At 35.7% G+C, this 18,894-nt stretch overlaps 1 protein-coding gene across 12 annotated transcripts in view; it reads right to left on the bottom strand.

Moving 5' to 3' along the window:
- Positions 1–18,894, bottom strand: part of PKNOX1 (PBX/knotted 1 homeobox 1) — a 228,685-nt gene that overhangs the window by 146,717 nt on the left and 63,074 nt on the right. For 2 of the 12 annotated variants that reach the window (XM_074213898.1, XM_074213899.1), the window contains one exon: positions 7,248–7,303. The exons of the other annotated variants lie outside the window; for them this stretch is intronic. The gene's annotated coding sequence lies outside the window, so the exon portion shown is untranslated. The remainder of the gene's footprint in view (positions 1–7,247; positions 7,304–18,894) is intronic. 12 annotated transcript variants of the gene reach the window in all.

Here is an 18,894-nt window from a genome sequence, read left to right on the forward strand (position 1 = left end):
AACCTATTTTTGAAAAGAGATCTATATCATACCATTAAAAAAGCTACTCTTCCTGTTACATCTATCACTACACACTTAAATGGATTATTGATTTTTTTTGAGGTTTCCTTCAATTGTATAGATCACAAACTGTTCATACTTGATTCTTTTATGGGAAACTTGTCTATGTTCTTCCATATTTTCCTTCAAGTAGCTGACCAAATGAATTCCTTCATTTTTTTCCCAATCATCACAAGGATACACCTATCCACTGGAAGTACCAAAAATTTATTTTTTCATTGTTGCAATCTGTTCATATCTATCATATGCCTCTCCACTGCATCTATGTAGTACTCATTTCTAATTTTCTGGAGACCAGTGTTCAATGACTTTATATGATAACAGAGAATAAATAAATATGTCAAAGTTGCTTTATATAGCAAAGTTAAAAATGCAATATACTAGGGGCGGCTAGGTGGCGCAGTGGATAAAGCACCAGCCCTGGAGTCAGGAGTACCTGGGTTCAAATCCGGGCTCAGACACTTAATAATTATCTAGCTGTGTGGCCTTGGACAAGCCACTTTAACCCCATTTGCCTTACAAAATCCTAGAAAAAAAAATGCAATATACTAAAATTATTAAAAAGACTGAATATACTCTTAAATTATACTCTTAATATTAAGTGTATATATATATATACTCTTAATATACTCTTAAATATACTCTTAATATACTCTTAAAATTAAGTATTATAGAATAAACAGAAATTTTCTCAAAATGAAACAGCTGCAGTGTTTTTAACACTAGCATTTGTTAGTTACTCTCTTATCATAAAACTCAATGTCATAGGTAGAAATTGCAAAAATAAAAAAAATAATGAATGTAAATTTAGGTTGAATGTAAAAAAAACCATTCAAAAGTACTATAAGCTGCTTCAGTATGTACTAGGTATTCCCCTCAGTACAGGTTTTCAAACAAAGGCTGGATGAACCACTCTGGACTTCTCAAATTCAGAAGCAGCACAGTTCAATATAAGAGAACTAGATTTAGATTCAGAAACCTTGAGCTTAATTCACTAAATCATACAAAGATTTAGAACTGGGAAGACATCTATGCCAACTTCCTGAAATTCAATAGGAGGAAACCAAGGTTCTAAGAGGTTAAATAATTTGCCCAAATTTAATGATGATGAACTGTGTGTATTCCTGCATGGGAAGATGATACAGATAATATGCATATGAACCTTCTCATTTATTAGAGCAGTTGGAAGGAGCTATTATAGTTGAGAAATAGGAAAGAGCTGAATTTGAAGGTATAATATATTTTTAAAATGGAGTCAACGGGTGAAAAGGAAATGAACTGGGAAAAAGGAGGGTAGAATAGAACAAGATATTTCACATAAAAGAGGCAAGAAATAGCTTTTGCAATGGTATGGAAGGGGGGTAGGTAAGGGAAAATGAGGGAGCCTTCATTCTCAGAAAGGAAACAATATATTTACTTAATAGGAATAGAAATCTAGAAGAAAAAGGAGAGATAAGGGAAGGGAGAAAGGGGATGGGAAAAGGGAGGGGGGAGGTAGGGGATAGAGGAGAGAGTAGATCATGGGAAAGGATAGTCAGATAGTCAGTGTTAACATTTTATTTTTTACTTTTTTGCAAGGTGGAGGGATTGGGTAGCCTATCCAGGACCATGGGACTGGGTAGTTGCTGGGTTTCTGGGGTGGGATGTGGGCTTGGGGTCTCTTGGCCCCTGGGCCAGTGCTCTATCTGCTGTGCAACTTGGCTGTATGACAATACACTTTTGATGAGTAACAAAGTGAAAAGAGAGAGCAAATATAATAATTGGTAGAGAAGAGGAATGGATGGAGGGAATTACAATCAGCAACAGCAAATGTGGAAGTAACTTCTCTTATAGACTTATGATAAAGAATGCAATCTACCCCAGAAACAAACCTGATGGTATTGGAACACAGACTGAAGCACATTTTTTTTCTTTTTCTTTTACATTATTTCTCATGAGGTTTTTTTATTTTTGTGGGGGGAGGGGAGTTATGTTTACACTTACAACAAGACTATTTTAGTAATGTATAAACAAATTTTAAAAAAAGTAAATTTTAAAAAATGACTTGCCCAAGATTAGAAGAGAAGAAAAAGACTCAGGATTTTAACTGAGGCCTTGAACTACAGAACCAGTAGTTCATGACTTTTCATTGTGCCACAGTTTTGAGTCTGTGTGACCTGGGGGGGGGGGGGGCAAGTCACATAACCTCCCCAAGTCTCAATTTTCTTACCTATCAAATGGACAAGATGGCATCTAAGATCTCAGAAGCTCTGTGATATTGGAACCTCTGGGACTGCTTAGTTTGAGTGGCCTTTGAGGCCCCTCCCAGGCTGACTGGCTTGTAGAGTATATGAGATTAATGGGGTAGTAACCTAAAATAGTAGGTGGAATAAAATTTTGAAGGTCTTCAAATACCAAATGGGAGATTTTGTTTTATTTTATCCTAGAGACAAAAGCCAGTGAAATTTCCTGAAAAGACTGGAAGCATGTAGATGAATTAAGAGGCTGTTATAATAATTCAGGTAAAAGGTAATGAAAATTTGAACTAGGATGGTGGGCTATGTGATTGAAAAGATGGCAACAGAAGAAAAGGATGGCATGGAAATATAACTGATAAGACAACAACATACTGGAATAGATTGGGGAAAGTAGGAGAGGAGGAAGAGTTAAGGATGATTTCAAGATCATGAATGTGAGTGACTGGAAGGATGGAGGTATTCCCCTATTTGTCACAGAGAAATCTGCCAATCTATATTAGTAAATAGTGAGACATAAGGAAGTGAAAGTAACCAGTGTAGATGGCTTTCCAAAAACTTTTCCTGTAAAATAGAAGATAAATAAATAAATATATATATATATATATATATTTGCATACATTTCCAAAGTTTGTCTACAAAATGTATATACAGATATACATGAGTATATGTATATATGTGTCCTTCATGTGAGTGTGTGCACGTTTCTTCTTTAAGTTAGAATGTCTATTCCAAGGATTGTCTCAAAGAAATAAATTTGGGTAATTGTGAGAAGATGAATGATAATGTAGGGCTGAAATTCTAATATAAGAAGTAATAAGTGTCAGAACCATAATATCTTCAAAGGGTACTGAGGGAGATAAATGCATGCATTAGGAAGGGAGTGGAACTTGCTATTCCTTTTGACTAGGGCACATGAGAACAGTGTGGACACAAAAGATCAGAGAGTGGGGGCATCAAATGAACTTCATGCTGATATAAATAAAGGAAGATTGAACAATGCATATTTGGCATAGAAACACATAAAACAACAGAAAGATGAGCATGAGAGGTAAATAGAATAATATAGGCATAAACAGAATAATATTGTGAAAAAACAAACTTCCTGAGTCTATAGGGGACAGAAAGGAAGAGAAATAAAGAAAAGCAAAGAACAAGAATCTAAGGAGATGCTTTATATTGATTACTTCTTAGATCTTTGGGGACTGGCTGAATTGTGGCATATGACTATAATTATTGAAGTTTAAAGAAATGATAAAAAAGAGATGATTTATGAATGTCCATCAACTGGGGAATGGCTGAACAAATTGTGGTATATGTGTGTGTTATGGAACACTATTATTCTATTAGAAACCAGGAGGGATGAGAATTCAGGGAAGCCTGGGGGGATTTGCATGAACTGATGCTGAGCGAGATGAACAGAACCAGAAGAACACTGTAGACCCTAACAGCAAGATGGGGGCAATGATCAACCTTAATAGACTTGCTCATTCCACCAGTACAACAATCAGGGACAATTCTGGGGTATCTGAGATGGAGAATACCATCTGTATTCAGAGAAAGAATTGTGGAGTTTGAACAAAGACCAAAATACTATTAATCTTCAATTTAGGGTGGGGCGGCTAGGTGGCGTAGTGGATAAAGCACCGGCCTTGGAGTCAAGAGTACCTGCGTTCAAATCCGGTCTCAGACACTTAATAATTACCTAGCTGTGTGGCCTTGGGCAAGTCACTTAACCCCATTTGCCTTGCAAAAAAAAAACCCCTTCAATTTAGGAAAAAAATATTATTTTTTTTTCCCTTAAGGATACGATTTCTCTCTCATCACATTCAACTTAGATCAATGAATACCATGGAAATAATGTAAAGACTAACAGACTGCTTTCTGTGGGGGGTTGGGGGAGGGAATCAAGATTAGGGGAAAAATTGTAAAACTCCAAATAAATAAATAAATTAAATCAAAGAAAGAAGGAAGGAAGGAAGGAAGGAAGGAAGGAAGGAAAGAGAGAGAGAGAGAGAGAGAGAGAGAGAGAGAGAGAGAGAGAGAGAGAGACAGAAAGAAAGAAAGAAAGAAAGAAAGAAAGAAAGAAAGAAAGAAAGAAAGAAAGAAAGAAAGAAAGAAAGAAAAGAGATGATTTTAGGGAATCCCAGGTAGTATAAACTGTTGCAGAATGATTTGTATAAGGACCACAACACTGTCAAAGAAAGACAATTTTGTTGAATTTTTTTTAAGAAAGACAATTTTGAAAGACTTAAGAACTGCTCAATGTAATAATCAATCATTTTGTTCACCAACCTCACAAAGACAGGACAGTCACAAAGCACAGAAGGTGACAAATTTGGTGGTATGGCTACTAAGTAAATTAGTTTTGCTCAACTATACTTATTTTTTGGTATTTTCCTTTTTTTTTTTAATGGAAAGGCAATTATGACTCCAAAAAAAAAAGGGGACCACTGCAACATTTTAAAAAACGAGAAAACAGACACAAGGAAATAAAATTAAGCAGGAGTTTTGAGAGTAATATGTAAAAACTATTTTATGTATATAGATTTTAAGCAAATGAAATGAAAGATTTACGATATCACACAGAATCCCTTTTATTCTGTTATGTGTCTGGAAATATTCTCCACTGGTGCCTAGGATGAGAATTTTTTTTGAAGTAAAAAAAAGATCAGTAGTAATTTTTGGGAGGGTAGCTTTAATTGGGCACATGGAAGAAAGTACACACACTGTACTGGTGTGGGTCAGTGATTCTATATAGATATATATTTTTGTATGTATTTATAGATAGTTAACTCATATATGATCAACAGCTACTGCTTAATAGTTAAGTGTTCAAAAGATAAAAGAATTGCAAACTATCAAAGCCATATGAAAGCTGATCAAAACCACTAGATAAGAAAAATACAAAACTTGATAACAAGCTCTTGATGTTCATCTTAGCTGTTATCACATTCCAATTCTTCAAGGAAAATTGTTTTATTTAATAGAAAATTTCCTAGACATGGAAAGGAATATGTAATCAACTATGCAGGTCATGAGAAAATTAGATGGAAGAATAAATGGAAACACCATGACCTCCACCATGACAACATCACATGGAGCCAGTTGACTCTTATCACTGTGTCCACAGAGGGCTGTGGATGTGATCTGAGCCTCAGCAACTAAAAAGAAATACCTATCTTTTATGTGGTTTGCCTTGGGATTTTCTTTTTCTTTGTCAACACTTTTGTGGCTCTCATAATCCTCACCCTCCAGGATCAAGAGGACAAAATGATGGGGTACCATCTAGATAAGAGGGCATGTATTGAAACTTTGCTATTGGTGCCACACTGCTTACATGCAATATATGCGATCAAATATTACAGTACAGCGTCTGGCATGTCAAAAGAAATAGCAAGTTCCACTCCTTTCCTAATGCATGCATTTATCTCCCTCAGTACCCTTTGAAGATATTAAGGTTCTGATACTTATTACTTCTTGTATTAAAATTTCAGCCCTACATTATTCATCTTCTCACAATTACCCAAATTTATTTCTTTGAGACAATCCTTGGAATAGACATTCTAACATAAAGAAGAAACGTGCACACACCACTCCTGGTCTTCAAATATACTATCATAGCCTTATTCACCTTGAACATTGTCATACTGATGATAAAGCAGTAAGGTGTCCCACTGTTGGGGAAATGGGAGATCACCAATCCTAACTATCTAATTGGCTTGATTCTCTTAATAGTACTACTCTGCTCCTTTCATTTATAAATTGGTATTCAAGTAACTGAACATTGACTTCCTCATCATGCTCTCCCTAGAATGAATCATAATTTTTGGTTTCTTCAGTTATTTCAGAGATCTAAAGTATCTTTGACTTCATTTCAATCTACATCAATGAAATTATTCTTACAGAAAACTGCTGAGTGCCAGTGGCTTGAACTTTAGTTTTCTAAACTTTATAAAGATGGTTGGCTGAACATGCTCTTCTGTCAGGACTATACCAGTCAAAATGTGATGGAACAGTGTTCTGCTTTTAGTCCCTTAGGTGATCTTTATATAACATCATCAGGACACAGAAATCATGGAAAATGCAAAATTAATTGAACAAAATCATATTAATTGGCACATTTACAGCTTTTTTTTCAGTCCCTAATGATGCTTGTTAGAAGCACAGGTGAGGTGTGGCAGGAAATTACATCAATTGGACACTATTGCACCCTGCACCCTTGGGGCAAAACTGAGAGTAAATGATAAAGAATTAACCTGGCCTAGTTTCATTTCTTTCGACATTTTATGCTTCCTTCTTGATCAAAATGTGGTCAATATGATAATCCTGGAAATTTAACCAATCGAATCAGATCAACTTCAACAGCTAAAGGAACCAGTTTTGAAAATAACAGATGCCTTGAAAAATAGTCACTCTGGAAAAAGGCTGATTGGTTATGTATCATGAGCATCAAAGAAAGCCTTATTCAATATATTATTAATAATAACAAAGTGCTTCTACATTTTTTAAAGAAGGCAACAAATCAAGAATACAAAAATTTCCTGTTTTTCTAATGTGAATAAGGGGCAATAGCCCCCACAATAGTCACAACTACTTAAGATTAGTCTATTGAATAGTCTGAAGTAATTAAATGATATGATTTTATTAATGGAAATGACACTAAGGAAAGAATAACAGAAAGGGCACTAATCTGAAAAATAGAAAACCTGCATTCTACAATTGCTTTGCTGCTAAAATTGGCAATATGAGCAAGACATTTTCCCCTTTCCTTGCATCTATGAAATGGGAAAACAAAATGCTTTTCATTCTCAACATCACTGATGCAAGATGAAGAAAATAAAATAGAAAGTGTTTTAAGATGTTTGGAGCTTATTTATATTAGAGATGTATCACAGAGCATTATGAAAGGGTACTAGAAATCTGGGTTCAAATCCTTAGTACAACACTTACTAGATGAAATGGCCATGAGCATATCACTTAACCTCTCTGAGCTTTAGTTTCCCCATCTGTAAAATAGAGATAATAAGTGTTCACGTTTGTTGATACTTGTCAAATGCAGAATAACAAAAATTAAATTTAAAATTCTGAAAAAAGGCAAAAAATGAAGTATAAAGCCTACTTCACAGGATTGTTATAATGAAATCTATTTGTAAGTTATTATTGAGTCTTTAAATGTGAATCATTAGAGGCACTACTACTAATTATTATTAATAATCACCATCATTATCATTAGTTTCACAGATAGAGTAGGTACAAAAGGAATCTATGGAAAAAAATCATTAACCTAAGTAGTATATAAATAGGCTTACCTCAGCAACAGAGAGAGAGAGAGAGAGAATCAAAACTAAAAGTGACTTTGACTAACATCCACAAGTGAAGATCAAAGGAAAAAAAAGTCACAAGCACTAGTGAGTGGTTTGAAGTAATTAAAGGATATGGCTTTATCAATGGAAATGACACTAAGGAAAAGACAATACTATCAGCATTGCCACTGTACTGTAAGGACCACAGGGCCATCTCATTTATCCTGCAGCTGTCTTCCTATATGTGTTGCCTCCCATTAGAATGTGAACTCCTTAAGAACAGGGACTGTCTCAATTGCTCCGCAAAAGGTAAATATTTATTCATTCTGCTTTTCCATTCATTTATTAATTCAAAAAATTCTAATATTTCACCTCATACCTAGATAACTCAAACCTTAAAAACACAAGATTTATATGAATACAAAGCAAATCACTAGAAAAAATACATTTAAAAAATAATAAACCAAAAAATGTGACACCCACTGGCAGGTTCACCATGGGCAAATCACTTATTCTAATTCTCAGTTTGCTCATCTGTAAATATTATTTGCTTTAATTAGTCAAAACCTACCTTCTGTTCTACTCTCCTGAACCCTCTTCCCCAAAGGCAAAGAAAAAGAAAACCCTTAACAAATTTGTGTTTAGTCAATTAAAATAAATTTCCATTTTGGCCATTTCCCCCAACAAAAAAAAAAATAAATTTCATTCTGCAAACTGAGTCCTTCACCTCTCCATCAGGAGGTGAAGAACATGTTTCATCATTAGTCCTCTGGAACTGGTCATTAGTCAATATTACTGACAAAACTTCATCACACAGAAAACACCATCCACATCGAGAGGAAGGACCATGGAATTTAAATGAAGATCAAAGCTTATTATCTTGTGTATTATGTCATTTTTCTCTCTATTGTTTTCTTTCTTTCATCTGGATTTGATTCTTCTTTCTCAACATGATCAATACAGAAATATTGTTTAGCATGATTATAAATGTAGAGCTTATATTAGACCGCTCTCTGTCAGGGAGAAGGGGGAGGGAAGAAAACTGTAAAACTCAAGACCTTGCAAAAAAAATTGATAAAAACTATCGTTGCATGCAGTTGGAAAAACAAATAAAATATTTCTTAAAAGTTCATCATAGGGGGTGGCTAGGTAGCGCAGTAGATAGAGCACTGGTCTTGGAAGTCAGGAGTACCTGTGTTCAAATCCGACCTCAGACACTTAATAATTAACCTAGCTGTGTGGTCTTGGGCAAGCCACTCAACCCCATTTGCCTTGCAAAAACAAGAAAAAAAAAAGTTCATCATAGAGGTGGCTAGGTGGCGCAGTGGATAGAGCACCGGCCCTGGAGTCAGGAGTACCTGAGTTCAAATTTGACCTCAGACACTTAATAATTAACCTAGCTGTGTGGCCTTGGTAGTATATAAATAGGCTTACCTCAGCAACAGAGAGAGCCACTCAACCCCATTTGCCTTGCCAAAAAAAAAAACACCCTAAAAAAAAAAGTTCATCATAATGGAATTTTATCATTATCTATCTATATAGCATAATTTGTTCATCTGTTCTTCAGTGTGCAGATACCTCCTCAGATTCCCATTCTTTGCCACTCAAAAAAGAGTTATAGTTTTAGCATAAATTCCTAAAGAGTTTGTTTTGCTCAGAACTAATCTCACCCTCTACCTTCCATCTAATTACCTACCCCCCCCCCATTCTCTACTTCCCTATTAAATGAAATATACTTCTGTATCCAATTCTGTGTACCTGTGCTTCTTCTTCCTTCTTTTGACCAGTCAGGATGAGAGGTTCAATGTCAGCCACTCCTCTCCCCACCCCACCGTGTGTGTGTGTGTGTGTGTGTGTGTCTGCATCCTGATTACACCTACCGCTTTTTCTTAACCTCCCTTGTTTCCCTTACACTCAGTATATTCCTCTTCCCATTTGGTAGAACCATTCTTAGGTCTTGTCTAATTGGATTCCAAACCCTAATGATGATGATTAAAGCCATTGCTTCTTCTTACTGTTCAATTCACATTTCTTTTTATATTTCTCTCCACTCTCATTCTTGAACTTCAAAGTTTATCTACAATTCTAATCTTTTCATCAGAAATGCATGGAAGTCCTTTATTTCATTAAAGATTGAGTTTTTTCCCTCTGTAGCATTACTCATTTTGCAAGGCATGTTATTTGTTGCTGTAACCTTTGCCTTCTGGAACATAGTATTTCAAGTTCTCTGCTCCAAAGTGTTGGTTGCTGCTAAAACATCAGTGCTCCAGTTAGTGCTTAGTATTTTAATTTTTTCTTTCTACCTTCTTGTAATATTTTCTTTGACCTAAAAACTCTTGATTTTAGCCCTAACATTCCTGGGATTTTTCATGCTGGGGTTAGGTTTTTGTTTTACAAATGACAAGTATCTTCTTCTATTTCCACTTCATCTTCTAGTGCTAAGGTTCTAAAGTTTACTTCTCAGATTTCTTTAAATAGAACATCTAAACCTTTATTTTTCATTTGGTTATGATTCTTTTTCTCTTCAATTTGTTTTCCAAGTCAGTTTTTGCTATGAGATATTTTCATCTATTTTTTCATCCTTTTGATTTTATATTAATATGTTAATATTTCTTGTTGTCTAATGGCTTCTACTTCATCCAACTGAATTTTCATGGAATTTGTTGCTGAGCAAGGTCTTGAAACTTTTGGATCAAGCTAGTAATTCTCTAATTCTTTCTTCCATAGCTCAAATTTCTTTTCCCATTTTTTTTTGCTCGATTCATTTCCAAAAACGTCTTTAATCTTTTAAAAAGTTGTTTTATTTCTCTCAGTTCTCATCCAGTTTATGCCCAAACCTGGGTTTTTCAATGGGACTTTGTCTATCAATTCTCTTCTGCACTTGCATCTTGAGTAACTTGAGAATCTTAAGATCAAGGCATTATGGTGGCGATCTTTGTTTGGATTTGCTATTAGGACTGAATTTATCACTTTTAGAAGGGAGATCTGGGCTAATGTTGCTACTTTGTTGGAGTATTAAGTGTTGTGCTATTCCAGCATCTCAGAGATAGGCTGAGGACTTACAAGCTTTCAATGCTCCTAAAATTGTATGATCTAGGACAAAGCTTCACTGTGGTCCTTTCCCTCTCACCCAGTGTAAGCTCTACAAGTTCTTGACCTGTATTTGGGTTGGTATAAAAGTAGACATGCTAATGGACTCAGCCCCTATAGGACATCTTAAAAAGATCTTTTGGTTCAGTAACAGGAATCTCAGACTGAGGAAGAACCTAAATTCTATCTTGGTAATTCCTCTGCTGACTGGACTAGATTCTAGCTAGAAAGTGAGACCCTACTCTGCAGCTGGTGTATGAATATCACTGGTTATTGCTATTAGATTCTGAACTTGCTTCTTCCTCTATAAATAGCTTAGGGTCTCCCTGCCCAGGAATGTCATTCCCCTGAGCAGGTCCCCTTTTCTATTCAACATGAAGCTGAACTGGCAACAAAGCCTCCAATTTGCACTTGTCCTCTTTGCAGAGTATTCCGGGATGGGTCTAGGACCTTCACTTGCCCTGCTTCACAGCCTTTCTCCCTTATAGGGCTTGGAGAAAGGTATGTTCCTGGTCAGATTTCATTCCCAGTAACCTCAAATCTCCTGTCTGTCTCTATATCACACTGGGTTAGACAAAAGACTATTTTTCCCCCTTCTCCTGATTTTCCTATAACAATTTGGTATATTTTCTAGATGTTTGGAAGAGTTTGTAGAAGGAAACTCATTTCAGCAAAAAGTTATTTTCCTTTTAAATCCATTTGATTAAATATGCTTTTAGGGGGCGGCTAGGGGGCGCAATGGATAGAGCACCAGCCTTGGAGTCAGGAGTACCTGAGTTCAAATCTGAACTCAGACACTTTAGAATTACCTAGCCATGTGGCCTTGGGCAAGCCACTTAACCCCATTGCCTTGAAAAATCTAAAAAAAAAAAAAAAAAAAAAAAAGAGATTAAATATGCTTTTGATGTTGCCTTGTCCAAGTTAATGACTACTATTCCTCTACTCTTCCCTCCCCCTTCCTAGTCATTTTACTTCAGTTGAAGTACATTTGTCTTGTTTTGACTGTGTGCAGTTTTTTTGTTTCAAATGCATTTCTTCTTTTTTTTTGAACTCTAATTTCTAAATTGTTCTATGCTCTTCCGTATTGTGGATGAGTTCATTCCATTGACATTCAGAAAAATTATACTATATGATTCCCTAAATCCTATACTTTTTGTACTGTTTGCTTTTTATCCTTTCTTTAGAAAGGAAGAATGTGCTCAGCTCAAAGTTATATCTGGTGCAATTTATTTCTGCTCCCTTGTTTCTCTTCTTCACCTCTTCCTCCCAACCACCTCCCTGCAGTCCACAATCCATCAAATGACTTTTTTATTTTAAATCTTTTTTGAAGATCCACCATTCCTTTGAGTTTATTCTCCTTAGAAGTAACCCTTCTTTCTTATTCCATGCCTTTTTCCTTTTCTCCTGTTTTCCTGCTATAGTTCTATACCCAAGTGTATGTGTTGTTCTCTCTACTACCCAGGGCAGATGAAAGTGAGGTTCAGGTGTTGCCTGTTCCCCCCCACTTTCATGTTTGAATAGATTTCTACTTCTGCACCTGAATTATGAGATAATTTCCCCCATTATTCCTTTTCTTCTTCTATCTGTACTTTCCCCTTCATTTTTCATTCTTTTAAGATCATCAAAATATGGGACAGCTAGATGGCTCAATGGATAGAGCACAGGCCCTGGAGTCAGAAGGACCTGAGTTCAAATCTGGCCTCAAACACTTAATAATTTCCTAGCTATTTGATCTTGGGCAAGTCACTCTTAACGCCATTGCCTTAAAATTAAAAAAAATTACCTAGCCGTGTGGCCTTGGGCAAGCCACTTAACCCCATTGCCTTGAAAAAAATCTAAAAAAAAAAAGAAATTAAAAAAAGATCATCAAAATATAACAAAATCACTCCCAAGACCACTGTATCTCTAAACTCCCCTCTATGGGTCCTGATAATAGGGTATGAGGGAACAAATGTATTTATCTTCCCATATTAAAATGTAAACAATGCCCTATTAATCATTTGCTCATGTTTACTTTATGTTTTTCTTAACTCTGGTGTTTGAATTTCAAAGTTTCTATAAAATGTGTTTTTTTCATCTGAAAAACTTAAAAATTCTCTAATTAAAGGTTCTCTTTTTTCCTTCTAGGATTTTACTCAGTCTTTCTGTGTAGATTATTTTTGGTTGTTAGTCTCTATTCTGGGAGTTTTTGTTTATGTTTTTTCTTTCAGGAGGTTGATTCTTTCTATTTTCACTTTACCCACTAGTTCTAAGAATTAGGATATTCAAAAAATGATTTCCTAAATGTTCAAAACCTTACAGAAAATTATGGGTGGCAATTATTATTGTATATAATTGGAAAACAAATAAAATATTAATTTAGAAGAATAAAAAATAAAAATGATTTCCTGAAATAAGATGTCTAAGATTTTCTTCCCCTACCCCTCCCCAGCATCCTTACTTTTGGTGACACAAATGATCCCTATTAGAGATGTTTTTTATTTTTATTTTTTTGGATTTGGACCATCTTAATTTTGAAGAAGTTTATTTCTGTGTCTCCTGTTCCAAGATGTGGATTTTCTTTCCAATTTTTCCCATGAATCATTTCTTTTTTCCATTTCTCCCATAATTTTGGTTTTAAAAATAATTTTAAAACTTAAAAAAGTCACGAAAATACTCTTTTCCAGTAATTCTAGTTAAACTTGTGCCCAAGTTGTTTTTCTTTATGGCTTCTCTTGTAGATGTTTGGAGTAATTCTACTCTTCTGAGTCTTGCACATTCCTGTCATGGTCATAGTTTTTAATGTTGGGATTCTTTGTTCAGTCTATAATGAAAAAGTCTATACTCCAACTTCGTCAGGGCCCCATTCTCACTTCTGATGAAAATGGCTGGGCCAAGCTTAGTCCTATTTTATATCATCTTGGGTCTAGCTGCTGTTTGGGGGGGGGCATCAATGTCATTCAAAATTGATATTATTTTAGGATCTCAGGGAAAGCATGGGCTAGAGAGGCATAAACTTTCTGTAATCTGTGAATTCCAAACCAATCTGTTCCCAAGGCCTTTTAATTTGACCTATAACATCTCTTAAATATTTCCTCTTCTCTCCTCTGGTACAGTCATTACCCTATGTAGGCCTTCATCTCCTTATACCTGGACTACTGAAATAACCTGCTAATTGATATCCATGCCTCACCTCTCCCTACCCCAATCCATTTGTGGCTAAAGTAAATTTTCTAAAGCATAGGAATCCACCCAAGTCACCTTCTCCTCTTCAACACACAAACACACACATTCACTCCCCCCCCCACCTTTCTGCCCCCCACAGTGGCTTCTTATAACTTTCAGAATCAAAGATAAAATCCTCTGCATTCCAAGTCCCCCAAAGCTCTCCCAAAACTTTTCTAACTCTTCTTATATCTTACTCTTACCTGATTTGATACAGTGGCACTGGCTTTATTACTTCACCTGAACAAGGCTCCAAACTCAGGGTATTTTCACTGAATGGAATTCTCTTCTTTTTTTTAATCACCTCTTCCAGACTTCTCTGGCTTTCTTCTGCTCCCAGCTAAAATTTTACCTTCTACAAGAAACCTTTCCAAATCCCTCTTAATTCTAGTGCCTTCCTTCAGTTATTATTAGCTGTATATATCTGGTACATAGTTTGTCTGAACACAGTTGTTTGAATATTGCCTCTCCCACTAGACTATGAGCTCCTTGAGGAGCCAAGACTTTTTAAAGCCTTTCTTTGTTTCCACAATGCTTAGTACAGTATCTGATGCATAGGAGGAATGTAAGATCTACTGAATATCTGACTGGATTCTTCCAATGGGTACATTTTTGTTTATGTTCCTGAGTTTTGAACACTTTTTTTTTTTATTATTTCTTGCATTACATATGGTGTTACTGTTTTGTGACTGGGGTTCTTCTGAGAAACCTACAGTCCTTTAGTTTCCTCTATATAGTCTATTTTTGAGATCAATATCTTGTCCTTGTATGAAGACTATGCTTTCTTTTAATGTTATTGTAGGTTTTTTGCTTTACTTCTTCCTGATCGTCCTTTCACTGTCTTGTATTTGCATTCAGAGTTTTCCTCTTTTCTTTTCTTTTCTTTTTTTTTTTAAGGTTTTTTTTTGCAAGGCAAATGGGATTAAGTAGCTTGCCCAAGGCCACACAGCTAGGTAATTATTAAGTGTCTGAGACCAGATTTGAACCCAGGTACTCCTGACTCCAGGGCTGGTGCTTTATCCACTGCGCCACCTAGCGACCCCATTCTCTTTTCTTTCTTTTGTGAGACTTGTTGCCGTGGAATTAAGTTTTTCTACTCTGCTACTTACTTATGCTCTGACCATTCTTATTTTTCTTTTAAATTCAGTAAACATCCTTCTATGGTGATATGCTCTTCTTGGGAATTCACAGAGACCTCTACCCATCAGCTGTTGATTCATTTTCCTTCAATACTTATTCAAAGACTCTTCTACCTGGTCTGAAGGTAATCCTTCCCTATGGGTTTATCTACTTATTTTCAGCTTCTTTAAGTTTTCTCCTCTCTGAGATCTTTGGTAATTTCAGGGTTTCTTCTCCTTATTTCTCACTTTTAAATTCTCTCCATGACCTGGATTTCAATGTCTCAGTCTCCTCCCAAGCTGGACAATTTACAGCTCACGAGGCTGCCTCTTTCCACAAGGGACTTCTGAGAGAATGGCTGGATGCTGGGCTCTCTCCTTCACAACTTAGTGGAGTGCCATCTAGATCCCCCATCCCTCATTTCATCATCTATTATGTGACAGGCCCTGTGTTAAGAGTGGGAAAACAGAAAAAAAATAATCAAGTCTATGATAGTCCCTGACCTCAAGGGTTTCACAATCTAATAGTGGAAGACAACACAAAAAAACCCTGAAAAATGTGTGGAACAGTATCAATAGATTAAAAATCCTGAAGTCAGGGTGGGAACTAATCTGAGATTAGTTACAGAATGATGAAATCCAGGAGATTAGCTGGGTCAGCAAAAATGAGAATTCCCTGGGTGACCTCCTTAAATGCCAGAAGATACAGGAGGAGCTCTTCGACCTCCTCAGCTCCAATCAAAGGGAAGGAGGAGTTCCAGGGGCAGCAGGTGCTTGAGCAGATGGGAGGTTCAGAGTGGATTTCAATTTAAGAAATGATGGGTTTACTGTAGATTATGAAACTTAGAATACCCAGGTGGGAATCTATTATTAAATTCTTTGGCCCAGTGGTCCAGAGTCCATCACATTGTTATTGCAGTCTGAGAAAATTTCTGCCATTTGGAATATGGATTTCCTTTGCACTGGGAATTCAAAAGGGGTAAAAGTTAGGGGTGGAAAATTGAATTCTGAACACATGTTTCTGTCTAGCCTACTCTGTTCCTCTCTTCTTTGACTAAGTTCTGTTTTTTTGCAAGGCAATGTGGTTAAGTGACTTGCCCAAGGTCACACTGCTAGGCAATTATTAAGTGTCTGAGGCTGGAACTGGAACTCGGGTGGTCCTGATTCCAGGGCTAGCACTCTATCCACTGCACCACCTAGCTGCTCCATCCTGAGTAAATATCCAGTTTGGAACTCCAGGACACTAGGAGGTGGGGAGAGGAAGGAGTTGGTGCAAAGTTGAGGTCTGTTGGGTCAGAAGGTGAAGTTGGGGCTCTTGGTAAGAATGTATCACAGTTTAGAGATTAGCCATCATCTCTGATGTTAGTTTGTCATATTTCTCCTTGTTTGGGCTCTTGGTATCTAGACTGAGGAGAGAGAACTGCAAGTGCTTTATCTCTTGCACATATTTCCTAGTTTGAAGAAGTTTGAGAGTTGATGAAGTTTTTAAGAAAATATCTAGGACAAGTGATCTAGAAGTTTGATTTTGATTTTGATCCAAGTTCTCAAGGCTCCCAAAGTGACCTGATCCTGGACAAAGTCTGATTAAATGGCCTTCTGGTCTAAGCTTTACAAGATTCTCATCTGAGTCTGGAGCTAAACAATACAACATGGGGAGGAATGTTGCATTTACTTCCAGATTTTTTTAATCCAATGATCTAACTATTTTATCCATTGACCTAACTATTCTTCAAAGCAATAATCACTGAAATTATTTGTACTGGTTATACAATATGACATTTGATCAACTAGCTGAAAGGTACAAAAGCAAATTAATATTAATATAATTAATATAAATTAATATAATTCTACAAAAACTGTTGGGAAAACTGGAAAGGAGCTGGGCACAAATTAGAATTAACCCAACATCAAGGTACCTGTACTATAACAAGTGCCAACTGGACATATGACCCAGATATAAAAAGTTCCAACACAAATTAGAGAAGGGAAAAAGATGCTTTTTGCGTTATTTTTATGGATGGGGAAGGTTCATGACCAAACAAGAGAGAGGAAAATAGAGGATAAAATGGGCAATTTTAATTACTTAAAACTGAAACGTTTGTGCACAAATTAATGTAGATAATATCAGAAGTAAAACAATTAATAGGGCAGAAGAAACCTTTGTGGCAAGTTTCTTTGGTAAAAGTTTGATAACCAAGATTCATAAGGAAGTGATTCATTATATAAGAATGACAGTCGGGGTGGCTAGATGGCATAGTGGATAAAGCACCAGCCCTGGCGTCAGGAGTACCTGAGTTCAAGTCCAGCCTCAGACACTTAATAATTACCTAGCCGTGTGGCCTTGGGCAAGCCACTTAACCCCACTTTGCCTTGCAAAAAAACCCTAAAAAAACAACAACAACAAAAGAGGAAAATGACTTGTATGAACAAAAATATTAATTGTGGCAAATAGCTGAATACAAAGGGAATGCATGAATTGGGGCTGAAAAATTTATAGTATATGAATGTAATATAATTACAATATTTTCAAAAAGATAAAAAGACTGATTTCAGAGAAACTGTAAAAACATATGAAATGATGCAGAATGAAATTTAAAATAACTTATACAAAAACAACTGTAAAGAAAAAAATTATGAAAGACTTATGAACTCTGACCAATGAAATGACCAATCACAATTCCAGAGGACCAGTACTGAATCATATTATCTGCATCTAGAAAAAGGTGAGCAACTCAAAGTGCACCCTAAATCATATATTTTTGGATATAACAAATAAGTGGATTAATTTTGTTCTACTATGATAATTTTTATAAGTATTGAACTTTTCTTTTTTTTTTCCCATGGGAGTAAAAACTTGGGGGGGGGGTAGACAGAAGCTAGAGAAAATACTGCCAAAAAAAAAAAAAGAAAGAATAAGAGAAGGCAACTGAAGCATTTTTAAAAAAATGCATTGGAGAGAACAAATGATTTCAAAAGAATTCACAGTAGGGCAGATTTGAAAATAACATACTAAGCTTATTACATTTTTTAAAACAAACCACATGTAGAGTGAAGATCGTGCTTTTGATATACTCCATTTTTTCTGTTCTACTTTATATATTTTGAAGTATTGTTTATAAAATGTTTTGGTTTGTTTGCAAAGTTCAGAATAAAAAATATAAACTAACAGTATTTATAGTAAATGAGGAAATAAAAAAAACAGACGCTCTAACATGACCATATTGCCATAATCATAATAATATTAGAAAATCTTTCATTAGTTTAGAAAATATAACTAAGTGATTCTGAACCTCCTATTTTGGTTCTTATGCTATATTTTAAATAACAACAGAACCTCCAAATGAGATAATTAGGAAGTTCATAAGAAGAGTTTTCATCTTATCTATGTACTATTAAGATCAAAGATTTGTAGAAAAACAATTACAATGGAGTAAGACATTCTTTTTTTTTAAAGATTTTTCTTTTTCAAGGCAATGGGGTTAAGTGGCTTGCCCAAGGCTACACGGCTAGGTAATTATTAAGTGTCTGAGGTCGGATTTGAACCCAGGTACTCCTGACTCCAGGGCCGGTGCTCTATTCGCTATGCCACCTAGCCGCCCCTGAAAAACAATTACAATGGCAGATAGTAAAGATGAAGAATGCTAACTAAAATTACAGCACTGCTTTTTATTGTTTACATTCTATTATTCCAATTTTTTTCATTTTATTTATTTGATGATACATAATAAAGACCTATACTTTTACCTTCCTTTACTGGCTTTTTCAACAGTTCCCACTAATATCCAAACAGATAATATATTAAGTGACAATGTTAAAATTATACTTAAGTTACAATGGACCTATGTATAGTCACAAACATTCCTTAAGCTCACATGCTCTAAG

This window comes from Macrotis lagotis, chromosome 1, assembly GCF_037893015.1.
Source record: "Macrotis lagotis isolate mMagLag1 chromosome 1, bilby.v1.9.chrom.fasta, whole genome shotgun sequence".
NCBI lineage: Eukaryota > Metazoa > Chordata > Mammalia > Peramelemorphia > Peramelidae > Macrotis > Macrotis lagotis.